The sequence below is a fragment of the Amblyomma maculatum genome, chromosome 9, assembly GCF_055883805.1.
Source record: "Amblyomma maculatum isolate TAMU_Amacu chromosome 9, ASM5588380v1, whole genome shotgun sequence".
Lineage (NCBI taxonomy): Eukaryota > Metazoa > Arthropoda > Arachnida > Ixodida > Ixodidae > Amblyomma > Amblyomma maculatum.
This window is the reverse complement of record NC_139352.1, coordinates 88,633,689-88,660,577: the sequence shown is the minus strand read 5'-3', so window position 1 is coordinate 88,660,577 and position 26,889 is coordinate 88,633,689. Positions and strand designations below refer to the sequence as shown.

The 26,889-nt window shown below is 48.6% G+C and overlaps 1 protein-coding gene across 1 annotated transcript in view; it reads right to left on the bottom strand.

Moving 5' to 3' along the window:
* The window catches only part of LOC146179718 (uncharacterized), a 122,995-nt gene that overhangs the window by 75,787 nt on the left and 20,319 nt on the right, over positions 1–26,889 (bottom strand). The window lies entirely within an intron of this gene.

Here is a 26,889-nt window from a genome sequence, read left to right as displayed (position 1 = left end):
ACAATATTTAGTGACAGCTGAGCAAAGTCGTTCGACACCCAAACCACATATCCCATTAGACGCCTTCCATAGAGAATACAATGATACCGGCCGCTTCTTAATACTGCTGCTGCTCTCACTTCCCACCCTCTTCAGCCATTACTATGCGCCCCCCCTGTACCCTTGCCATCTGTTACATTTTGTCCTTTGCTTGGCAGGACCACCTGCCTTTGCCCCTCATCGTGGTGCCGCAGTGGACAGGGGGCTCTACTGCTGCGGCCGAAGATGCAGGTTCGGACCCTAGCTACGGTGGCCACTTGCCAATGAAAGCAAAAAACAAGGCGTGCTGGGCTGTGTGATGTCCGTCCACGCTAAAGAATCCCAACCGGTCAAAATTTCCAGACCCTTCCACTACGACGGCTCTTATACCCTGAGTTTGCTTTGGATCGTTAAGCTCTATAAACCAGCCCAACCTGCCTTTGCTGTCTGACTGTCTTCGAGGTATGTCCCTAACGGGAACTAAAGAGTATCACGACTCTTCAAGAGATAAGCAGTCTAAGACAGGCAGGTGACGTACACAAAAACAGGCTAGTGGGTGGGGATCAACCCTTCAGATGTGCATGTAAGCGATGAGCAAACACAAAGGGGCGGGCTCGAATTTTCAGCCATTTGTGTTTCGGTAAACAGTGCTAAGATTGCACTCCGCGTGGCGGTCTCCATCGAAATGTGGTCACTGAGGTTAAGGTTCAGTTGTGACATTCAGACAAGCAATTCTATGTCAATGCAAATGAGACACTTGCTGTTGCATGTTATCATGCTGCACAAAAGCGGACAAAGGTGTGTCCCAAAAGTGCCCAATGCGTCACTGTAATGTCAACGCTCTCCCTATGCACTATGAGATGGTGTTCTTAACCTCGGCTTTAACCTCTACTAATTCATCATGATGACACAGCAAAACAACTGTATGGAGTTCTGCCCTTTCGTGCCCCCACCCCTTTATTTGTTTTTAGCCCTCTCACGTGCAGCCCGTGAAATCACTTATGCATGGAAGATTCAATAAGTTGTTGAATCACTGCAAGAATGAAACTGAAAAATAGAATTTTGTCAGAAAGAGTGATGACAACACGCACAGAAAGGCACGATATATGGAAACGCAAAGCACAGCACAGAAAACGCAATGCTGCAATCCTTGCCCAAAAAGTACTGAAAATCATACGGAATTTTCATTTATAGCTTTGGCCATGGGAGCACATAATGCGCAAACCTTCTTTTGCAATAGGCGACAACAAGAAACCGCGCTCAAAGGCATCAGTTTGTTGAAATAGAAAGAGATAGAAAGAGATATAAAGCATGCAGAGTGGGTCAGAGAAATAACTCAAATTACCGACATTCTAGTAGAAATTAAGGAGAAATGGACAAGGGAAGGACATGTAGAGCGAAGAGAAGATAACCGGTGGTCGCTCAGGGTAACAAACTGGATTCTAAGGGAAGGAAAGCGTAGCAGGGGGCGGCAGAAATTTATGTGGGCGGATGAGATTAAGAAGTTCGCAGGTGTCAAGTGGAGGCAGCTAGCACAGAACCGGGTTAAGTGGAGAAATATGGGAGAGGCCTTCGCCCTGCAGTGGGTATAATCAGGCTGATGATGATAATGATGATGATGATGATGATGATGTGGCCATGGGAGCACATTATGCACAAGCCTCCTTTTGCAATAGGCGACAACAAAAAACCGCGCTCAAAGGCATCAGTTTGTTGTCGCTTCTCCAGGGTGCACAATGGCGCGCAATGCGTAGTGCCCTTTATCACTATGGCGATAAACATGGTATCACACATTCTTCTGGCATGAAAAGGTGTAACGGACGTAGCAGCTCGTTGTGTAAATAAGACACCTGCTGTAATCCACTGCTAAATTCTATTGAGCATTTAGGAAGCATGCCTCAAGCAACCTTGATAGTGCTCCATACAAATGGAAAAACCAGCAGGGGCTGTCGTGCTCTATACTTCACACCTTTCAACTTCATTACTAGCCATTAGAACTGATGCTTGGGCGAGTTGGTATGCCATTTTCTGAAGAACAGCGCGACTCGGACAAGGACGGAAGGAAGACAGCGCCTGTCCGTGTTGTCTTCCTTCCGTCCTCGTCCAAGTCGCGCTGTTCTTCAGAAAATAGCCATTAGAAACACGTCATGTTTAGATTTCTAATGCCCAAGAATTGAAATTATCATGTAGAGATAATATCAGTAGTTCCCCCATTGCATGGTCAGTACAACAAAGCTGCGAAAAATTGCCAGTTTTACTAGGAAAATTATGATTGGTAGTGCCTAAGTAAAACCTAGCAAAGCTAAACAACATTAATATGCCGAGGCAGATTCACTAATAGGAGAAAATGAAAGCTCTCTAAAGCGTAGCAGGGGGCGGCAGAAAGTTAGGTGGGCGGATGAGATTAAGAAGTTCGCAGGGGTCAAGTGGATGCAGCTAGCACAGAACCGGGGTAAGTGGAGAAATATGGGAGAGGCCTTCGCCCTGCAGTGGGTATAATCAGGCTGATGATGATGATGATGATGATGATGAAAGCTCTCTTATCACCTTCTAATGCAGAAATATGACACAACAAACTTGTAGCTTGTTTCTCAATACAATTAGTAGTTTTCGCAGTGTTCTCTTCCATTAAGCCCCCTCCACTTCAGGAGGCTTGCTCTCTCACTGTGCTTCGATAACGAACAGGCGGGTTTTGTCATATTGAAAATAATTTTCATTGCTACGGATGTGGTGGGTTGATTCACAAATGATTGAAGATGAACTTGAGCCGAGCAGGTAGCCACATTCGCCGAAAAGGTGACGAGGAAATTAACAGCATCATCCGGTCGTTGTACAAGGCTGCCTTAGGGTTGCGATAATACGCTAGCACACAACACATGCTCCAACTTGGCATATACAACGCCCTTTCTGAACTAATAGAGGCTACAAGACAGCCCAACACCATCGCCTCTCCGGGAAAAATCACGGAAGTCTCATACTTGACCGGTTAAACGTCAACCCAGTAGGCGATCACCATCCCACAGCCCTCCTCCCAAAAGTTGTACGCAGCCACCTCGTTGTTTAACCGCTACCAAAAAACATGCTCTCTGGCCGACACCACACGCATCGTCAGCACAAAGCCAGAGCACTCTATGAAATCTACCGTACCGACAAACACGCAATATAAGTGGACGCGGCTAGGCAAGATGCAACAACCTAAGTGGCCTGCGCTACCACGCCGCAGTCTACCCTTATCTTCTCCGCCGTCAGGGTGCGCGCCTGCTGCACCACCGCAGCTGAAAAAGCAGTGATAGCGCTGGCCATTGCTGACCCGCATACGCGTACAGCTCTTAGTGACTCAAAAAGAGCTATTCTAATTTTCTTGGCAGGCTACATCTGCATTCCTGACGCACGCATCCTGCGCGGCTGCCAATTACACCCTATGGTATACGATTCCTGCCGGTCCATAATCAAGGGGGTGTGCCATATGACTTATTCATGTTGCTTTGCGTCCCCAGTGTATGGAAAACGAGAATGACTGTGAGACACGCAGACGTGGATGCTCGCACAGCGAGGGAGTATTTCATTGATAGTATCAACAACCTGGCCGCCATCTATAATAACCAAAGTGAGAAACCGGAATGGATGCCAGTTTTCAGTGAACTGCTAAACCTAAAGCGTTTTTGAAACTTTGTAAAGCAATACTTTGGCTAGAGTGCTTCGTGGGATTATACTTTGACTTTGTCCCACTGTAAATATCATTGTTACTAGGAAATAAAGAAAAAAAAGGCTTATTTTGCGTAATGGATTAACACTGCATACCTGGTTGTAAGATTTGTGTTCGATTCCTGTAATTACAATTTTTATTTTTATATTTCACAGCATTTAAATAAATTATGACCATATTTTCTGGGATATGTTCCCTTTAGCTTACATGATACGGTGTTTTTTGTTCTTAATAGAAGCAAAACCAGCCGTGACCGCAGCCAGGATGTGACGATATGACAGAATGTAGATGAGTCTGACAGAGTAGACTCCCCGCATCGTGTGACAATATGACAACGGTTACACTATACACATACTGTTAACGTAATAAATTCCTATCTTCAGTGACTGTATGTTATCTTTAGGTTGCGTTCAGAGACGGCTCTCAGCAACAGTCGCCTTTTAACATGCTTTAAGCTCTTTTTTACGGTTTTATGCCGCGGCAATTTTCTAATTTTTCAACTTGGCAAAGAGAGCGCTATAAACGCCACCAATGTATTAGGCTCTTTACAGTAAGTAATTTCAACCCATAAAACTATTTTATTAACATTGCATTTCAATTTCGGTACTGCGCTTCATGTTCGAACAAAACGTAAGGTTGTGTTTTATTTTTGAGTGACGCACTCGGCACTTCCGTTGCTGTAGTTTTCGGGCAATGGCAATACGCAACTGAGCCACCACCTCTCTTTCGTGCTGACCGAGAAGAAAATAGGGAAGAAAGGAAGAAAAAATTTGCCGACGATTACGTTACTTCCTAATGCGAATTTGAGCGCAGCTCGTCAGCAGTTTGCTTTTTTTCAATAAATTGAGGCAAAGATTTCGAGCAAGACATCTATGTACTATTACAGACAAATATTTTATTTTTCACACATATTTCTTTATGAAACACTCCACTAACAATTCTTGACTGTCACGAAGGAAGCTTTGGGGTCGCAGAAATGATGAGAGCTATTAAGTTATCGAGAGGCTGTGGGAGACCGTGCGTGGGCACATGGAAACGTTGCGGGGCGAAGAGACTAATACCACAAGCTGCAGACGAGAAAAAGAACCTTCGAAAATAACTTAAACTGACTTGAAAACACTGTAGCCAAAGTTAGCAAATGTCTCATCGAATTTATAGCAATATATGTTTTAAATCAAATTGAAGGTGGGCTATATCCGGGCCGGGCCTTCCTACAAAGCCAAGGGACGATCAGCTAGGGATACGTACTATCAAACTAGTTTTATATACGCAACCTAAGTCAAAATATGATGCTTTTCTCTTTGAGTGTGTGAATTTTTGGTTACTGCCCATGTTACCCTGCAGTTTGGTGTGGGCGCTCGTATTGTTAATGAATTATTATTATAGCAGTGTGTACCACGTGGGTTCAAGTCTTCCACTTGAGCTCTGAAGCGTGTCTTTCATAAATGGTTCGCAGGAATGGAAAGGCGCAGTATCTGTCGCCCTTGCTTCTGTGGACGCCTGAATCATGCAAATAAGGGAAGGAAGGAAAGCGGGAGTGAAAGCGGAGCTGGTTAAATTGGAAAGGTGCAGTATCTGTCACACGTGTTCCTGTGGACACACGATTGGCGCCGTAAGGGAAGGAAAGAAGGTGGGAGTGAAAGTGGGATTGGTAACAAGGTACAACGCCGCCGCCGCGAAACCTAGGAACGGGCGCCAAAGAGATGCGCGCTAAAAGAAGAGGGAGCGATAGGCCAGCATACTGTACGCCGAGTTTGCACCTACCCATGAATGTCGGGTCCATGTGTTTTTTTTTAGGATGGTGGGATTTAGAAAACACCCGCTTTAGAGCAGTGTAAAGGGGCACTACTAAGATCTGTCGAGACATTTGGTTGGTCTCGGGAGTGCCCTCCTGCAGAGGCGTAAACGATATGTAATTTCCGCATAAGTTATGAGCGGGATTGGTATGGTTGCCTCGGTAGAACCGGAGGATTGAGCGGAACCCCGGGGGAGGAACGCTCGGGCAGGCACGTGAGCGGTCTCAATCCCCTCCACTCCCTGGTGACCGGGCACCCAAATAATCTTTTTTACTAGTAGCCAAATCTGAATTGCTCGTATGGGCCAATAATATTCTGCGGGAACAGTGGTGATATCCTACCTCGCATGTAATATCGGGAGGCCTGTTCCAATTTCAACATTATGTAAGATGCGTCGGAGTCGGTGGCGGCCGGTACAATCGCCACATCCTACAACATTAGCGCGTCGTTTTCACCGAGAGCCCGCTCACCTGCCTTCCTTCGTACACAACAGCAATGGGGCAGATGCCATTCTCGGTGGCACCCGCTGCATCCACGTAATATGTGCCTGCCGTAGTGCCAAAGTTATTTTATATAAATTCGAGGCCGAAAGTTTGTGGCAAGTGTCATTCCGCGCTATCTTGACTGGGGTGAGAAGAGCGTGTACACGCTGACTTTGAATACAGCATGCAATTTAGAGACCTTTTTTCGAACAAATTTGTCTTACAAGGATACACGAAAAGAAACGATGAATATTTATCGGTCAGCTGATATTAATCTCATATGTTTTCTGAAAAAAGCTATGTAAACGAGCCGAGAGCCAACAGGTTAGCGTCTTTGTCATTGAATTTTCTTTCTTTGCGCGTGGCTATTCTTCCTCTTTACGACCTGACGGAGTGGGGTGGGTGGCTCTCGATTTTTTTCAGAATCCGGAGGGGGGTATTTTCGCACCGACTGGTCCGATTCCACACTGGACCGGAATCTACTCCCCGCCTCCCCCGCTTGTCAATAGTTCTTGGAAGACTAGGCAGCGTGTGCTCGTGGCTACGAGCTTTAAAGTACGTGCGCGTCGCAAAAGCGTAGAACGCGATAAGCGAGACCCGATCTCGAGCGCACAAAAATTCTGTACGTGCGAACGAAATGTTGGGCATGTGAGTGCACTTTCCAAAATTGCGAATCCTCAGTGAAATTTATGAACAGTAAACTTTGTACGGACCGCAGTTACCTTCAGTAACGAGGCGCCGGACAATCTGCCCTCTTTTTCATCCCGTCATATTTTTTTTAGGTTAAGTGACTACGGTAGTTATTAACCGCTGTACACTTTCAGTAACTTCTCCAAGCAATCCTGAACCGTTCGGCGTTTAAGCACAAAAAAATCGGCAGACGCTACACTTTTCTTGCTTTTGCAGGATAGTATACTACTATCCCTACTACCACCTCCGCAGAAATATTGACGAGGCAGTTAACAGCAGCATCCGCTCGGTGTACAAGGCTGCCCTAGGATTGCCATAATATGCTAGCACACAACACCTCCTCCAACTGGGCATTTACAACACACTTTAAGAACTTGTAGAGGCAAACAAGACAGCCCAAGTGCATCGCCTCTTCAGGACAAATCCCGGTCGTCTCATCCTTGACCGGCTAAACTTCAAACCAATAGGCAGTACCCACCCCACAGCCCCCCTCCCGAAAGGTGTACACAGCCGCCTCGTTGTCGAACTGCTAACAAAAAACATGCTCCCTTGCCGACACGACGCGCGCCGTCAGCACTAGGCCAGAGCACTCGATTGCATCTACCGCACCGACGACCAGGCAACGTACGTGGATGCGGCAAGGCAAGATGCAACAATCTATGCGGCCTGTGCTACATCGCCGCAATCTACCCTTACCTCCGCCGCTACGGTACGCGCCTCCTCTCCCACCACAGTTGAAGAAACAGCGATAGCGCTGGCCATCGCTGACCCGCGTACGCGTAGAGCCCTCAGTGACTCATAAAAATCTATTTTAAATTTCTCGACAGATTTTTCGTTCCTCCCGCAATCATCCTGCGTGGCTGCCCTCCCGACCCCAATATTAACGTAATCTGGGTACTCGCCCAAGCGGGCAATTCTGGAAACGATGGTGGTGGTGAAAACATTTATTATAATACATGTAGGTATATACACTAGGTGGGATGCCTAGTCAGGCACTCCATTGACGTTTGCCGCAGCCCGGGCGCGCTGCGTCAAGACCTTTTGGGCCTCTAGGGTGCAGCAGCCGGACAGGGTCGCCTCCCAGTTCTTTCGGGTGGGATTGGGGATAGAGGGCAAAGATGAGGTTTTCTGGCAGGCCCACACCATGTGGTAGGTGTCAGACACCTCCCCTCAGTGCGAGCACAGCCCGTCGAATTTCGGATCAAAATGATTTAGAATAGCCGGGCACAACATTGTATTGGTGAGCAGGCGCAGGAGCACCCGCTTGTAAGCCTTCCCCAGCCCTTTGCACGGGGTAGGAAGAGTTTGGTGCGTAGATCTGTAATATTCGTATATTTCTTTAAATCTATAAACTGGGCTGATATCAAAATCCTGGTCCGCGTTGGGTTTCGTGGGAAATGCCCGGAGAGAAAGCGCCTCATTCCCTTGGAGACCTTGGTGACCTGGAGCCCAAACGAGAGATCGGTACGCGGGATCCAAATCTCGACTGCCATTTTGGTATATGCGGCAAGCTAGGAGAGCAGTCCACCCTTGCTGGACGTTCCGACAAGCCCCTCGCGAGTCGGTTATGATGTATTTGGAGGAGGAGTCAGAGGCTGCGAGTGCGATGGCAACCTCTCCTGCGTGTGTTGGTGATAGGGCCTTGAACGTAAGGCCATCTACTGTTTTGCCCTTGTGGATGACCGCGGCTGTGTACCAACGCCAAGGGTTTGGGCCGGAGACGTCCACATAGAAAACTCCTGGTTTGCTTCCATAATGGCGGTCCAAGGCTTCCGCCTGCGCCAGGCGCCGACCATTATGGTCCTCTTTGGACATGTTGGCGGGGAGAGGCCACACATGGAGGGTGCGTCTCCATTTTTCGGGAATGCGACATCTCTCCTCTGTGAGTTGGGTGTGTTAGATGTGAAGTCGGGCAAGAAGACGGCGACCCGACTCTGTCTTTGTTAGACGCGTGTGCTGATTGGTGAGGTGGGCCTCCCGAAGCTCCTTGAAAGTATTCACCACCCAGCGCCATGAGATGGCTGGTATAGGTGGAGATCGGAGGTCCACTGCTCGTTTCGTGATTTTACGGAGGATAACTTCGAGAGTATCCTCCTCCTGTTTCCGCAGGTGGAGGTAAGGAGTCGAATACAAGATTCGACTGGTCACAAATGCGTTCGCCAGCCGCAAGGCGTTCTTGCATCGTAACCCACCGCGCTTGTCGGAAACCCGGCGGACCATGCGGGCCACCTGGTCCGCCACCTGCCGGAACTTGGCGAGTATTGTGTCGCATCGTCTCTGGTTGTGCATTAAGAGCCCAAGAACTCTGATTTCCTTAGATTCTTGAATGGGACCGCTCTGCAAGGTGAGATTTATTTGAGTCGAGCATGAGCGCGAGGGGCGCAGATGCACGAATTCAGATTTCTGCGGTGAGCATTGGAGACCACAGCTGCGGGCATAGCGGTCCACTATGCTAGCAGCCGTTTGCAGGCTCGTCTCCATGTCCCCCAGACGCCCTTGCGTGGCCCAGAGGGTGATGTCGTCCGCGTACAGCGCGTGCTGCACCCCTTCGACCGCACCCAACAGAGCAGGTAAGCGCATCATTGCAACGTTGAATAGCAGAGGGGACAGCACTGCACCTTGCGGAGTGCCCTCCGTGCCGAGCAAAAAAGGTCCGTGCTCTTGATCCTGTATTCGGATATAAGACAGTCTGTCTGTGATAAATTGTTTGATGTAGTTTAAAGTGTTCGTGGCACAGTGCGTTTGACTCGAGTGCGTGAGTACGACCTCCTGTGTTACATTGTCGAATGCCCCTTTGAGATCCAGGGCAAGGACGATCTTGTCTGAAGCTCCAGACTTCCACCGAAATCACTAATTTCCACAAGGGGACGCGACGCCTTTTCCCTCCTCCCCACCCCGATCTCGACCGAGCACAAGCCACCCTGCTCCGCAGATTAACGACATACTCATTTCTTAGTTACTCCAGGATATCACTAATTAATAACGGGGAATACGACCCCGCATGTCCCAAATGGAAACAACGGAGAACCCGCCACTGAGGCTCACATACTCTGGGGATGCGAAAATAACCCGCCTCCAAGGGCCCTCCTGCCAGCTGGCTCTACGGAAAGCTGGGACCAACCCCTCACCAAGCCATACAAGAACACGCATCTTGCACTTATTTGTTGGGCCCAGGATGTCTCCCCCCCCCCCCGGGGGACCACACAGGAACCACCAGCCCTAATTCACAGCATCTGGGAAAATAAAAGTGTTTCTCTCTACGTAGGCGACCTGCAGGCTCGCGACTTGCAAGAACCTTGTTAAAATCACTTTGACGGCACTTGTAGAAAGTGACCTTTCTGTGGTGGACTTACCGCTCGTACCACCTCCGGAGAAAGCTTTGCTCCTAAAGAGCAAACAGCTGGCTCTATCTTGGTAACCCCATATGATAGTACTGAGAGACGCACTAGCATTGGAAACATTAGACTACAGGTTCGCCGAATGATTACGGCCATGTTTCTATTATGCGAATAGATCAAGACCACGCACTTCACTAAACAGTTCGAACGCTTTACGCGGGTTTCCTGTGCGCGATACCGGAATGTAAAAAACTCGGTGGTGATGGTAAAATATTTATTAACCATTAAATGGTAAGAGAAGTGTTTAGGATAGTGACGTATTGGTCTCCTTTTTTCACAATACTAGGTGGAGCCCCTATTCAGGGGCCCCAGTGGCAAGCAACGTCGCCCGCGTTCCCCGAACAAAAGCCTTTTCAGCCTTGAGATCTTGACAGCCGAGCTGGGCAGTCTCCCATTCCTCAATGGTTGGATTGGGGTTGGGGGAATGAATGGGTATGATTGCCACGCCATATATCATATGAAAGGTGTCAGCCACCTGCCCACAGTGCTGGCACGCACCATCAAAGGATGGGTTGAAATGTTTAAGCACCGCCGGGCACAGTAAAGTATTGGTAAAAATTTTGATGAGGAGGTGCTCGTCAGCTCGATCCAGTTCCTTACAAGGAGCCGAGCAGCACCTGTGCTCCTCCTTGTAGTAATGAGTGATGTGTTTAAATGTAAGGGCCAGATTGTCAGATTGGGAGTAGGCTTCCAAGGACAAGGAAATAGCCTGGGGAGCGAGTGCGTGGGCTTCCTGATCAGCATGTTTGTTTCCCTTGAGACACTGGTGACCGGGCGCCCGAATGAGACTATGCAGAGTTGGGTCTTGTGTATTGGCAGCTAGATTGCACTATACGCCGGGAAAGCGAGGAAGCCCACCCCAGCCTACAGTTTCGACAGGCTCCTCGCGAGTTTGTCACGGTCGACTTGGGAATACTGAGAGCCAGAGCGATGGCAAGCTCCTCAGCGTGTGTTCCGCTGCATGCTTTGAAAGTTAGCCCTTTAACTGTGTTCGTGTTTTATACGACTGCAGCCGTATACCACCTTCCGTGATGTGGGCTGGCAACGTCCACGTAATACACGTCCTGTTGGGGACCCTAGTATCGTTCCAAAGATTCCGCGCGCACCTGGCGACGACCGCTATTGTCTTCTTTGGAGATGTTGCGGGGAAGTGGTCGGACCTGGAGGGCGCGTCTCAAGGGTTCTTGCACTCTTACCTTTCCTCAATGTGGTATTCGTGTTTGATGGTCAAGAAGCATCGACCGGATGTAGTCTGCGTAGACGCGTGTATTGGTTGAGTAAGTGTGCTTCTCGAATCTCCTGAAAGGTGTTCACCACGCCAAGAGCCAGAAGTTTCTGGTTAAACGTGCTGATCGGAATGTCGAGAGCCCGCCTGATGACTTTTCGGTGGATGGTCTCCAGTTGGACATTATCGTGTTGGCGCAGGTATAAGTAGGGGGTGCGAGTAGAAGATTCTGCTCGTAACGAAAGCATGGACAAGCCGCTGAGCCTCCTTGCTTCGTAATCCGCCCCGTTGTTGGAGCCCCGGTGGACCATACGGCCCACCTGGTCTCCGATCGTGCGAAGTTTGGCTAAGGTGGTGTCGGCCTTGCGTTGATGGTGTATGAAGAGGCCAAGGACGCGGATCTCTTTGGCCTCCCGGATGGGTCCCGAGGGGAGACGGATGTGAAGCTGAGTTGTGTCTCGAGTGGAGGTGCGTATGTGCGCTAATTCAGATTTAGCTGTGGCACAGTGGACTGCGCAGTAGGTCGCGTAGTCATCGACAACCGGTCGCCGTTGCTTGCAGGCAGGACTCGATGTGGCCCAGGTTACCTTGCGTGGCCCAAATTGTGATATCATCCGCGTAAAGTGCGTGATGTATCCCGGGAATAGAAGTCAATTTGGAGGGAAGATGAAGCATGGTCAAATGGAAGAGGAGGGAGACAAAAAAGCGCCTTGAGGTGTTCTCCTCGAGCCGATGGTGTATGGCCTGTGTTCCGCATCTTGTATGCGTATGGAGGCTTGGCGGTCTGTAAGGAAATGTCTTATGTAATTGAATGTTTTTGGCCGCAGTTGATCAGACTGAGATGGTCGAGGATAACGCCGTGCTTCCCATTGTCGAATGTGCCTTTAATGTCCAGGGTGAGGACCACCTTGTCTTTTTAGGGACATTCGACAGGATCTAATATGTCGTGGTGGAGATGAAGGAGTATATCCTGCGCTGATTTTAGAGGACGGAAGCCGAACATGGTGTTCGCGAAAATTTGATGTGTTTCGAGTAATTCGGAGAGTCTGTCACGCACCATTGCCTCCATTAGCTTGCCGACACAAGACGTGGGAGAAATGGGGCGAAGGTTCTCGGTGCTAGGAGCGGAATGTCGAAGATGCGACGTAGTCTTTAGGGACATATGGGTATAGTAGTGTGTGACTCGACCTGAACAAAGTTGATACAGCGCGCATCAGGAACTATTCCCCAGCTGTAAAGCCTGTCATACGTTACGACAAATTGCAGGAAACGTTCCTTTGATATACACAATGTTATTAGATGGAATACTATTGTATTGCGCGGGATCTTCAAAACGCGATTCGCGAAATTTTTTAACGCAACAAAATGTTACACCTTGCATGCCCTGTTCGTGTTCGCATAAAGTTACGTTCGACAGGTGAATCGTCTGGATGATTGCCTCGTTTTTACGCTTATAATTTTTAATGGAATAGTTCCTGAATGTGTGGAATGTGTGCCTGATAGTTCAGGAACACATTTGTGTCCTGGATAAAAACAGCCGCCCTCGGCATAATAATATATCAGGAAAAAAGTAGATCAGAGTTTATCCAAAGGTGTTCCGCTAATTCTGTCGGCGCTATCCAACGAGTTTCGTCTATATAGAGTGCAGTATCAATATATTGCGCGAAGCGTTTACTCCTCGTTTGGTCGAATGCCTTGGTAGTACGCCAGTTTTTGCTCTAGTATTGTCGAGCTTTCTCTGGAATTTTTGGAATGGGGTATTAAAATATTCTAGAGGGCACTTTGGATCACTAAAGTGCGATGAGGCGAAAGCCTTTATAGAGCGGTGGATAGACGCCCCCCACTACGGCACCTCTATCACTCTCTCTTCTTTCACTCCCACCTCCCTCTCTTTTTTACGGCATGGCACATGCATCCGTGGAGAGCCCCGCCGCGTGGTGCAGTGGTAAGAGACCCGGCTACTGCTCCAGAGTACCCGGGTTCGATCCCTACCGCAGCGGCTGCGTTGCGATGGAGGGGAAACGAAAAGCCGTCCGTGTGCTGTGCGATGATGTGGCTGTAGAAAGAAGGAAAAGAAAAATGCACGGGCTACTGGCTTTGTAGCTGAGCCACCTGCGCTGCCTACTGCGGACAGAAGAGAAAACAGAGAAGAAAAAATTAGCTGGGGCTTAGCTTTAGTTAAGCGTGGAAATTGCGGAAGCAATGTCCGCTTGGCTACGCAAATTGTTTCGCTTGTTGTGGTGCACATTGCTAATCTCCTGTGTACCCACGAAATGAAAGGAATATTTTTCCGAAGTCTTCTATATAGCTATACTGAAGAAACCGGCAAGTAGGCGCTACTTTTATTTTCTACACCCCGATAACGCACGTCATACCACACGCTGCAACACATACATCCATCCAAGCAACAAGGCCTGTAAGCTCTTCCAACTTGTATGATGTCAATCGCTTGCCGCCGTTTGCAGATGGTCGACCGGCCGTGGAGTGTAGCTTCGGCGCGCTCAAGAGTTGACTTCGTCCCTCGTCTCTCGCTCTGGTATGACGTCAGTAGCCACGGGGCCGACCCCCCGCTGCCGCTCTACCATGGAGCGTAGCTGTGGCGCGCCGAAGAACCTTGCTACCCTGTCTTTCGCTCTGGTATGCCGTCCGTGGTCGAATGACCGACAACCGACCGGGAAGTTTAGGCTCCGGTACGGCTCAGCTACAGAGCCAGTAGCAGGCCCGTGCATTTTTTTTCCTCCTTCCTATAGCCACAACAGCATAATTGGTTCGCAGGAATGGGAAGGCACAATATCTGTGACACTTTGTTCTGGGGACAACTGAATCGCCTTTTAAGGGAAAGGAGGAAGGTGGGAGTGACAGAGCAGCTCGCGACGATCGGACAACACCGACGCCGAAGCGAAACCCAGGAACGAGCGCCAAAGAGCTGCGCTCTAAACATATCGCGGAATGAGAAGGCGATGTATTCCGTCGACTATTATGGCGACGCTTCAGCGACCTTTCGTTTTTATTGCAAAAGTAATACTACGCTCATGAACGGCCTTTCCTGTAGCGGCAGCTGGTAGCCACCTTTGACCGTTAGAATGACCTCTGACATCAAGGGTGAGAAACGAGCTACAAAGTCGTGTCGTGGCTATTCCTGGCACTACCAGGCTGGAATGGTAGGTCAACCACCGAATTTTTAATGCGAAAGTTTTGAGCCTTCAGCGTAGCGTGGTCCGATAGTTACGCTTTATACCACGTGTCTACTGACGCCATACCAGCAGGAGAGCTGACTACCGATTCGGCTCTTCAGCGCAGCGTGGCTCGTAGCCACGCTGGCTGTTTCGCGCTTTTTCGCCTGATGCGCTGTAGTTTAACAGGTGGTGTGACGTCATAAGCGAGGCGAAGATGGGCTACCAAGTGTGCTCTTCAGCGTATCGTGCCTCGTAACCACGCCGGGCGTTTCGCGCTTCTCCCACTAGGTGCGCTGTTGTCAAACAGGTGGTAGGGTGCCTCGATGCGCACGCCCCATCCGCCGCTCCGGCGTGCGCGGATAATCTTTGAAAGTGTCAGTGCCACCTCTACGCCTCCATATTTGAGCCCACGCAAGTGTTTCCCGCTTTTATGGCGGCTGTCACGTGACGCTCCTTGGCGCGCGTTCAAGTTGGGGATTGCAGATTGCAGGAAAGGTAGACAAGACGAGACTTCTGGAAGAAAGGCGCAGTATCTCGCACTTTCTCGCGCTCCGTCGAGGTCGGGGTGGGGAGGAGGGAAAAGGCATCGCTTCACTTTGTGAAAATTCGTAATTTCGGCGAAAGTCTGGGGGGCTTCAGCGAGTGCTCCGCAGATTACAGACACACTCAATTCTTTGTCACTCCACGGTGATTACTAACGAGGAATATGGCGGAAGTAGAATGGTGGTGAAGGCTGGGCCCAAAAGCGGTTTAGCGGCACCTCAGCATAGCCACAGGTCGGGGGCCAACCATTCAGATTAAGAAATTATGCTACTACAAATTAAAAGGTATCAGTCAACATAAAAAGAATAGACATTTTGATAACTTCGCTTGTGAATGAAGTAAGGTATTTTATAAATACATTCTTAACTTTTTTTTTAAATCTTGCAACACTCTTATCGGCATCGGTCCTTGATGTTGCATCGGTCAGGAGGCGCTGCCAGATGTAACCAAGGCAACGGAGATAACGAAGCTGACGAAGCACGAAACGGTTTCTTATCACTGTCTGCTCCTCGTCTGCTGTGGTGCGGGCCTTGGTGCACCCGGGAAAGCGTAATTTAGTTTGCAAGTCTGAAAATGTCCCTTTTGCGAAGATTTCGACGTCCTTGCTGGTCGCTGCTCTGTCGCCTTTTGGTGAGATTTAATATCCCCCTGCAGCCGCGCTTTTTTGGTTTCGTCCCCTTCGTCGTGCGGGCAGTGCAAAGTCTTTTTGCAGCATTGTATTGCACTCAGCGTTTTATCGCAAGATGAGCCCGCACAAAGTGAGGAAGCGATGCTCTGTGGCACGTTACGACAGCGTGGACTCAACCGTCGGTGTCTTACCGCTTCTCGGCTGACTTTCACCGGTGAGCAGATCTGGAGGTTGCACACAGACTCAATGTATGCTTTAATGCTCCTGTGTTAAGCACGTTTTTTGATTCTAAAGCTGTCTGGACAGGTGCAAACTTGAAATTTCCTTGAAAATTGCTGTATACTTTCTGCCGAAGAATTTAAATGTGAAGAGTGATCGCAGTGCTCTATGCTCCACGTATGTTTTGATGCACTTACTAATTCACGAGATTTTTATTTCAATTGCAGCTGTCATAACTTTGTTTTCTGTACATGCATGTTTCTTATCTGATGATGGTTTGTGGCAGGCATTTCAAGTCTTTTTCATGCCTCGGCTGTGATTATTTAGATGATTATCCGCTTAAACAGCGCTACTGTTAGTGCTGTCTGTGACATGCATTTTTATTGTTGTGATTTGTGGCTCTATTTTATTGGTTTATGCAATAAACCATGAATATGAAAACCATAATTGTTCACTTGGTACACTCTGTTGCAAACTGGGCACGACTGCCCCGTTGCACCAGTGTTTCTGGACCGCACCTTACTGTGCTGAGGGACAAAGGAAATGGCAAAAGTACTTGCATGACTTACAGCAGTAATTGTATTATGAATTTGCATGCGTGGTCTCTATTTGGAAGTGTTGCTGCCTTTCTATGCCGCCACCTTTGCCAAGCACTTTCATTGTGCTAGAGCAACTGCTTATAAACAAGGGCGTAAACAACAGAAACTCGTGTTCTTTTAGATGGCAAAAGTTGGCGCGCGCTGAAAGGCAACAACCTTAAGAAGATGCAGGTTTGTCAATGCAACGCGGCGGGCTTAAAAAAAACAAAAAAACTTGTTTATAATTTGCGCCAAAGTGAACGTATGCGGGACGTTATTTGACGTCATGGCCCCCCAATTTTCATTGGTCACTGGAGCCATGAGCCGCCATGTTTTGTACGTATGGGCGTCTATGGAGCCTTCGCTACCTAGTACATATACCTTGTATAACCTCACATGTCCAAATTGCAACAAAGGCGCGCATCCTCTGGGGATGCGAAAATAATAACCCGCCCCCAAAGGCCCTCCTGCGAGCTCCTCTGCGGAAAGCTGGCAGCAACTCCTTACCAAGCCATACAAGAACACACAACTTGCACTTATTTTGTAGGCCCAGGAGTTCGCTCCCTCCTGCGGGCCACACAGGACCCACCTGCCCTAATTCACCACGTCTGGGCTAAATAAAGTTGTTTCTCTCTCTCTCTCACTTTCTACGAGAAGTGTGCCTTTAGATGGTACGCCATCATTCCTGTTGCGTTGCGTTCCTTGGCGCGCGTTCAAGATTGGGATTGGATAACAGGAACGCTCCCGAACCGCTATCAGAAGGGGGGTCAAAATATGGCGGAGGCGTCTCCGCCTTTCGAGGGCGCGAGGGCGCGCGCATCGAGGCACTTCATTGGAGACACTTCGCCTCTCCTGCTTTCGTAATCTCTTAGGCTGTGTGGATTTTTTTTCTTTCTACCCTACTTTCTCCTGCCTGCACGAGGCAGCTGAGGTGGCTGAGCTACGGAGCCAGTAGCAGGCCCGTGCATTTTATTTGCCTTCTTCCTACAGCCACAATAACAACATACGGCATACGCGAAGCTCGGCTTTGACCCGTGTAGTGAAGCTTTCTCGCTCAAGTACGAGCTGGGTATACGGCCATGATATCCGTGTTGGCAATATGGCCGCACGCACAGTTCGGGCTTGAACGATCATTTTCCTCTTTTGGATAACCCATCACCCGACCGCCGGCGGCTGCGTGTCGATGGAGGCGAAACGAAATACAGGTGTCCGTGTGCTGTGCAATATCAGTGCATGTTACAGATCCCCAGGTTGTCGAAACTATTCAGTAGCACTTCGGCTCCTCTTTCTTTCTACTTTTACTCCCACCTTCCTTGCTGCGTTTCGATGGAGGCGAAACGAAGAGGCGTCGTGTGCTGTGCGATGTCAGCGCACGTTAAAGATCCCCAGGTGGTCGAAATTACTCCGTAGCCCTCCACTACGGCTCCTCTTTCTCTCTTTCCACTTTCACTCCCATCTTCCTCCCTTCCCTTACGGCGCGGTTGCGGTGTCCACGAAATCAAGTGAGACAGTTACCGCGCCTTTCCCTTCCTATAAAAAAATCAGTTTTTTAGGTGTCCAAAGTAACAAGTGTGACATATACTGCGCTTATCCCTTCCTTTCAACCAATTATCATTATTGTTATTTTAACCCATCATCAGTTTAGGACAAGTGACGTTATCTGGCGCCAATATTGGAAATAAAAAAAATCGGTCCTCTGTCTAAAAAAATTAAGAGCACTGCAGAATCTGAATTGGAGCACTGCGAAAGCACTAATGCTTCTGGTTGCTTCTACGTGTTTAATTTACTTAGTTGCCCATTTTAGTTTTTGGTACTTTCAAATTGCGCCCCAATCCCTTATAATAATAATAATTGGTTCACAGGAAAGGAAATGCGCCGTATCTGTCACACTTTTTTCTGTGGTCACCTGAACCGCGCCGTAAGGGAAGGGAAGAAAGGGGGAGTTAAAGTGGAAAGAGAGAAAGAGGAGCCGTAGGGGAGGGCTACGGAGTAATTTCGACCACCTGGGAATCTTTAATGCGCGCTCGCACAGCACATGAAAGCCTCTTCGTTTCGCCTCCACCGAAACGCAGCCGCCACGGTTGGGTTCGAACCCGGGTACTCCGGCACAGTAGTCGGGCGTCTTACCACTGCACCATCCCGGCGGGGCCCCCAATCCATTCCTATGCCCTTTTTCGGCTCTGCTTCCTGCTGCGTGACTGCGTCAAAGCCTCTACCTCGCACTCACTTCTTGTTTACCTATTTTTGCGAATAAAAACTACGCAACTGGCCCTCATCACGCGAGCTTAAGAGGTCGCCCCCGACTGGAGGCCACCCTGGACTCGCCCCAGCCTGAAATAATCCCTTTCATTTTGTGGCAATAAACGTTGTTACCACCACCACCCATTTTAGTCTTCAGTACTTTCAAATTGCGCGCCAAAACCTTCCATGCCTTTTTTTTTCGGCTCTACTTCCTGTTGCGTGACGTCACAACCTTGACGTCATATCCACTACAGCACCCCTTTCTGTCTTTCCTCTTTCACTCCCACCTTCCTCGATTCCCTTGAGGAGCGGCTGAGTTGTCCACAGATCCTGTGGCAGATACTTCGCCTTTCCTTCCCGTGAACCAGTTGTTCTCTTTATTTACGTAATTAACTTATCGGCCTAATTAATTTTTTAGACACAACGTTACGTCACCCTCTATTGATTGACATCATGGAGGCGAAAATCAAGGCGCCCGTGTGCTGTGCGTTGTCAGTGCACATTAAAGAACCCCAGGTGGTCGAAATTTCCGGAGTCCTCCACTACGGCGTCTCTCATAACCTAAGTTGCTTTGGGACGTTAAACCCCATAAACCAAACCATAAACCTCTACCACCTTCTCAATTACAACTGCTGTGGACATGGTTTTGCAGACACCTTCTGCGGACCCGGTCTACATATGGAAATCTGTGAACATAGCGAAGAAATGCTTTCGCAATAATAACGATCTCTCTTCGCTTTCTCTCTCCACTTGTCCAATAAATGGCGTCAGGGCGCACGTGTAACAAGCTGTTCCAAATTATACGAAAACTAACAAACTTGTGCCTTTTTAATTATGTTATAGGATGTTCTGAATTAAAAACACCGTCCACAGCCAGGATCAGTAAATCTGAAGTTATTTTGAAGCAACTTACTATAACAGTACAGAGAATATTGGAAACAACTGTTATATTCACTAGGGCCCTGTTGGACGTCGTTTTGCCTTGGTGTACGAATCGTGACGGATAACAGGTGAAAATGTTGCCATTCCGGAGTTGCTGCATCATTGTTCGTTCGCCACTTCTAGTTCGAGTGGCGTTGAAATTGTGGCGTTAAACAGTTCTCTTTAGTGCGTCCCTTTTCATATGACAGGTTTTAACGTGTGTTAGCATTCAATTGTGATTGTTCATTTTCGGCTGCGAGATGGCACGTCTTATGCATTTATGCACCTGCGGACACACAAAAAACTTCAAAGGGTTGGATGTTTACTTCCTGGATGGCCGCATGTAATAACAGTGAGCGATTTTAATTGTCATAGACTCGCACGTAATGCTCAAGGCCCTGTTCGAGGACGACGGATTTGTAACGCGCGTAGACTAGACGGCGCGTATGTACCGAGGTCCCTTTCTACACGTGTCGCCTATGGAGGCTTTGGTCTTGCCTCAGACGCCTATTCATATTGTAGCGAGAACTACATTTTCCGCAAAGTTGCATTTTACTGCGAAAACAATTACGCCATGTTTCGAACCTTCAGCGTAGCGTTGGTTGGTTGCGCAACTTTTATTTCCATCGGAAATGGGCGTCCTCTTCCCCGCCCCCGGCACGCGTGCTGTTGAAGACGGGGAGTCGTTCGCCCGCGGATTAGAGGTTAGCAGGTAGCTCTTGGCTTGTTGCGGCCTCCTCCGCCAGATGAACGGTGCGGTGCTGGATCGCAATGTCCGCGCTTCGCAGCACAGTGTCCCAGGCTTCTCTACTTGCAATATTTTGTCCTATCCCTGGAGATTGTGGGCACTCCCAAATTATGTAGTACATGGTCCCTCTCGACCCACTGAGAGAAAGAGAGAGAACCTTTATTTGTATAACATAGTGACTATCCCGCTCTTCGGGGTTTAAACCAGGAAGGTAGGACAGTCGCCTTAGTTGCAGGCCGGTAGTTCTTGGACTCCGGCAGCATCTTCGGCCAGTCGAACAATTTTTCTTTGGGCTCTTGTGTCTGAGCTTCGCAGAAGGGTATCCCAGATGTCTTTAGTTATATTTTAGCCCTGCCTGGTGACTTCGCACAGTCCCATATTATGTGATTAAGTGATCCCCTTTCCTTACATAATGAACATAGGTCTGATCGTATTTCTGGCCATATATGGTTGACAAGAACTGGGTTCGGGTATGTATTTGTCTGTAGCTTTCTCCATACTCCTGCTTCCTCTTTGCCTAACGTGGGGTCTGGTGGTCGTAGGACCCTCCTGCTCAGTCTCTAGTGCATTGTTATTTCGCTATAGTTAATCAGGTCCTCTTGTTTGCCTTGCTCCGGTGGCACTCCTCCAGCCCGGTGTGTGAGATCTCGGTAATAAATTTGGGTCGCGCGCCTGAGTATCGCACCGCTGCCACCAGTTATTACATGCAGCTCGCTGTCTAGCGTCGTCTCTACGGCGCGCCAAAGTAGTCTCTGTCTCAGCGGAATCTGCCTCTGCTTTCCAGTTCAGAGGGGAAGGGAGAGAGCCCTGCAAGTTCAGACAAGACGAGATGACTCAATCGCAGGTGGCGCGACCGCCTCTCCTCCACCTCCTGCATCGGGTTAGTTTGTGTACCGCCTCGTTTCCGGGCACGCCTGCGTGGACTGGCGTCCAAACAAGGGTGACGTCTTTTTCGCTTTCGTCAATTCGCTTTTGATCGAGGCTTCTACCCGCGATCTTTGCTGTTTCTTTAGCGGTGTAGCTCCTGATTGCGCTGTTGCTGCCGCTGACTATGTATTTTGCCTCGGTCTGAGCAAGCGCCAGTAGCCTTTTCCGCTGTCTGTATCGATTTTGTTTTTATAGAAACTGCTGTAACAATTTCTCGCTTGCCATTGAGTACGACTGCATACATTTCTCCTTTGCGCAGTATGCAGCGCCTACATATGCAATTCTACCTGAGGTTTCAGTCTCGGATCTCCATGTCTGTGTTTCGGCCCTTTTCTCTCGTCTTTACGTATTATATTCAGGGTGCATGTTCTTTGGTAATGGGGGGATATGGAGCCGTTTCCGAACCTCCGCTCTCATTTCCTCTTTCGTGTCCCAGTATTTGATCGGTTGTGTACCTATTTCCCTCAATATCTTTCTTCCACCCCCCTTAGTTTTCTCTAGCCTCCTTTGTTGTGTAGCTAGTGCTGCCTCAATTATTTCGTCTAAGGTGTTGTTTATTCCCAGCATCATTAGCCTGTCCGTGGAGGCACCTGCCGGGAGGTGTAGTGCTCCTTCAATGCATTTTCTGATGATGCTATCGATCCTGTCTTTTTCGGCCTTTTTCAGGTCTAATTATGGCGTGGCATATACCCGACCCTGCTTATTACGAAAGCTTCTATGAGCCTTAATAGGTTACTTTCCTTAAGGCCTCCTTCTTTATTAGCTATTCTCCATATAAGGTTTGTCGTTTTTATGACTTGTCCTTCAAGTTTGTTTATCGTTTCCTTGTTGTACCCGTTCGTTTGGAGGACCATTCCTAGCACCCTCATTTGCTCGACTTTTGGGACTGCTTGTCCCTTCGCTTCTACATTTATGTGCATTTGTTCTTTTTGCCTTAGATGTTTCGGGTTGTATATAAACAACTCCGATCTTTCTGAGGAACATTTCATGCCCCTCTCTTCTGCATATTGTACAGTGTTGTTTGCCGCCTCTTGCAATTTTTGCTCGATTTCAGCATCGCTGCCTTTGTTTGTCCAAATGGTTATGTCATCCGCATATAGCCTGAATTTTATGTCTTCTATATTCTTTAGCTTTTCTGGAAGTCCACGCATGGCTATGTTGAAAAGTGTGGGCGATAGCACCGCTCCTTCTGATGTGCCCATGATCCCCAGTTCGAATATCTGAGATTCTATCTCCTGGTATCTTATTTTTGCTTTTCCGTCTGTTAGAAAATTTCTTACATATTCATACATCCTTTCCCCTGCGTTTAGTTCCGTGAGGCCCTGCTGAATAGCATCGTGTTTTACACTGTCAAATGCCTTCTTCAGATGCAATCCTAAGATAACTTTACCATCTTTTCATCTTGATTTTACTATATCATGGTGTATCATGAGTATAATATCTTGCGTGCTAAGATGTTGCCTAAGCCCTATGACCTCCCGGGGCCATAGCTCATTCTCCTCCAGGTATCTCGTCAGTCTTCTCTGCATCACATATTCGAATAGTTTACTTACACATGATGTGAGTGATATTGGTCTCAAACTATCGACAGTCGGAGGTTTTCCGTGTCTGGGTATTGGCATTATCTCAGCAAATTTTCATGTTTGCACGGATCATTGTCCCTAACATCTGGTAGCTCGAGAAACGCCTAGACCGGGTTAATGAACGTATTAGTTTGTAGCCAGCTTCACGCGACAGCTTCTCTATTATTTAGGCTAACATCATGCGTGGGTACCGGTCTACGTCCCAATTTATAATAGTCGATGATTTCTCCGTAATTTTGCAGACACTCGTCCTATGCCGAGTGTTCGGGGGGCTCGATGGCTACCCGGGAGTAGTGATGTTGGGCTAGCTCGTGAGCCGCCTCGTTACCAGGGACGGCAGCGTGAGCGGGTGTCCAAATTAACTGAATATTCCTATTCAGCGTTCTTTGGGTGAGGATTTTGGCTCCCTGCGGCGATATGCTCCCTTTTTCAAAATTTTGAAAACAGTTTTGCTATCGCTAATTATGAACTTGTCTTCCGTTCCTATGCATGCTAACGCTACCGCAACGTCCTCCGCAGTGTCAGTGTTGCGGCCTCTGATGGCTGCCGCGGATACCCGCGCCCCTCGGCCGAGGCTACCGAGGCTACCTACGCACCTTTTCTGTCACTTGCCGTTTCAACATAGACTACTTCTTTCGCACCCATGTTGTTGAACCGTCGCTCTGGAGCTTCGGCTCGTTTCACCCTTCTTTCGACAATTAATTCTGGATGCATGTTTCTAGGGAAGGGGGGGACTACCAAAGTGTTTCTGCTTTCTCTACTAATTGTGACTTTTTTTATCTCCTCTGTCTGGGGTCAGACCTACTTTTGCAAGGATCACCTTGCCCGTCTGTCTCGTGCTTAGTCTCTCTAATTGGGAATCTCGCACTTCCTCCGCCAATTGTGCCCACGTGTTATGCAGCACGAGTTCGAGCAGTCGTTCGCTCCATGTACCAATGTGCAGTACGTGCGCCTTCTTAACGCATCTTTAGATCAGGCAGTCTAAGTTCTCTTTTTCTCCGGCCTTGATGTCCAGGTAGGGCATAACTGATTCTGTTTATTACGCACGCCCGGATTAGTTTATTAAATTTCTCTCCTTGAGGCCTCTTCCTTTAGGGGCGACCCTCCTTCAGAGCCCGAGGGTTTGCATCGCGTAACTTTTCATTTCTTCAGGACCACTTCGTTATTGCCGTGAGATTGGATGGCCATCTTCAGAATCCTGATCTGATCTACTTTTGGCACCGGTTTGCTCTCTACCTGAATATGAATCTCCCCACTGTTCTTGCAGCGGAGGTACTTTGGGTTAAATACGAACAAGTCAGATTTTTGTCCGGTGCACGAAAGTCTCCTTTCAGCCGCGTAATGAACAATGATGTCGCTCGCTGCCTGCAGGCGTTCCTCCGTACTCGCATCACTCCCCTGGTTAATTCATAGGGTGCTATCATCCGCATACAGGCTAAAATTTAGCCCCTTGATGTGGTTAAGTTTTCCCGGGAGGCCTCTCATCGCCAAGTTGAATAGGAAAGGCCATAGCACTGAACCCTGCGGTGTGCCTTTGCTTCTTATATCTTTCGTGGGAGATACAAAGTTTTTAAATATAATGCAGGCTTTTCTGCCCGATAAGGAGTCTTTTATGTAGTTGTACGTTCGCTCTCCTACTTCGAGCAATTGAAGCCCTTGGAGGATACCCTCGTGTCCGAAATTGTCGAAGGCCTTGGTGAGGTGTAGGCACAGGATCACTTTGGCGTCTTTCGATCGCGAGTATATCATGCTTTAGTCGGAACATTACGTCCTGCGTGGACAAGTGTGGTCGAAAACCGACCATTTCGTGCGGCCACGGGTCATTTTGCTCCAGGAAGCACGTTAATCTCGTCTGGACTACGTGCTCCAGCAACTTCCCTCCGCATGAGGTTAGGGAAATTGGTCTCAGATTTTCCAATTGCGGGGGTTCTCCCGGTTTGGGTCTCAGTATTGTGTTTGCCGTTTTCTATTGATCTGGCAACTGGCTTGTTTCCCAACCTTTTCCAATGAATTCCGTTAGAAGACTATCGGAGTCATGGTCTAGATTCGTTAGCATTTCATTAGTGATCGCATCGGGTCCCGGGGCTCATTTAGTTTTAAGTCTTATAATTCCTGCCCACACCTCTACCTCCGTGATGGGGCGTCAAGCGCCTCGTTGGGCGCGCCGCCGTAGCTCGGGACGGGGGAACTCTGGTTGACTGCTATGTATGTACATGTTTAATAACTTATTCATAAACGCCGCGTCGTTTCCTTCAAAGGCGTGTCTGACTTTTGGCAATGTTATTCCCGATTGAGTTTTTGAATTGGTTGGGTCCAGCCGATGCCGGAGCATGCGCCACGTTTTGGAGAGATTCATGCCTCCCTCCATCTTGTCGCACCTGCTGAACCAGTTTTGGTCGCGCAATATGATCGCATAGCTTTCAATTGTCTTCTTATGCCTCGCGATTCGTCTTCCAAGATTCTCGTTCCATTTTTGCTATTTCGACCTGCGTTCTTGCCTGCGTTCTATTCTGCGTTCTATTTCGACCTGCGACCTTGTGGAGAGAGAGAGAAGAAAGTTTTATTAAGCAGGATAGTTGTATAGGGCCGAGTTACATTGCCCTACTAGATGGCCAGCAGGTCGCGTCTGTTAGTGACCTCGTAGGCGCGTTTGAGGATTCGATCTTGTATGCATGGGTCCGAACTGCGCAGCAGGGTCTCCCAGTCATCTAAATGCAGGATTTCTCCTTATTCTGGAGGTGGGGGGCCCTCCTTGCATCCCCAGAGTATATGGTTCAGGGTAGCTCTGTCATAGCACGGAGTGCAGTCAGCAAAAATTGGCTCGGGAAAATATGTGGGAGAAATGCCGGGTTTGGTAAATAATTTGTTTGGAGTCTCCTTCAGATAATTTCACGTTCTTTGCTAAGACGCTTGTGCGGAGGCGGAAACTTCCTTCGTTCAAGGCGGAAGTAGTGGGTTAAATCGTGAAATATTATAAGGTTATCCTTGGCTGTCCCTAGAGCGGAGGTGGTCACCGCCCGACAGACTAAACCTCGGGTTGTCTGGTGAGCCGCCTCGTTTTCAGGGTTGCCAGAATGTGCCGGTACCCAAATCAATTCAGTTTGCCAATCTGTTAAGGGATTCGTGACAAGACTATTTAGAGTAGATTTTGCAATTCTACCTCGCGCGAAATTGTGTATGGCAGTCTTGGAGTCGCTGATGATAATATCTGGCTCTGAATTTGTAATGGCTAAAACGATGGCTGCCTCCTCATCCATTGCAAATGTCTGTACACGGAGGGAGGCCGAGAAGGCTGTGGCGTGTGTTCCCGTGACCGCTTCCACTGCAAATGCTCTTTTTGGAACTGAATACTCAGCCGCATCAACGTAGAGAACATCCGGTTGGTGCTTATGAGTCTTATGAAGAGCCAGGGCCCTTGACATCCTCCTACCCTCGTGGTGTATAGGATGCATGTATTTGGGAAGAGGCTTAATGGTGACCCGCTTCCTGATTGGTGTGGGTAGATCTCTCGATTCATCTATTTCTGGCTCTGAATTTGCGTCCAGTGCACCGAGGATGCTTCTACCTGTTTTAGTTTTTGTCTGTGTGGTGATGTGGGCCGCGGAAAGTTTCTCGAGTGTGTTGTGAATGCCGAGTTGAAGAAATGTTTCGGTAGATGTGTAATGAGGAAGCCCTATTGTCGCTTTGAATGCTTGTTTGACGAGGCACTCCAGCTTGGTCATCACTGCGGCATAGAGCTGTAGGTAGGGCACAGAGTAAGTGAACCGACTAAGAACAAATGCCTGCCCTAATCTGCACAGGTCTTCCTCTCTCATGCCCCTTCTTCTGTTTGCAATTCGTTTAATCAGACGGGTGGAGCAGTCGGCTATCTGCTACACCAGGAGCATCGTCTCCTACCAGCATCTTTGTCGCCTCGCTGGTCGGGTATTTACGCTTTACACCACGTAACTGCCGACGTCATACCAGCGTGAGAGCTGGGCAATCAAGTCGGCTCTTCAGCGTAGCGTGGC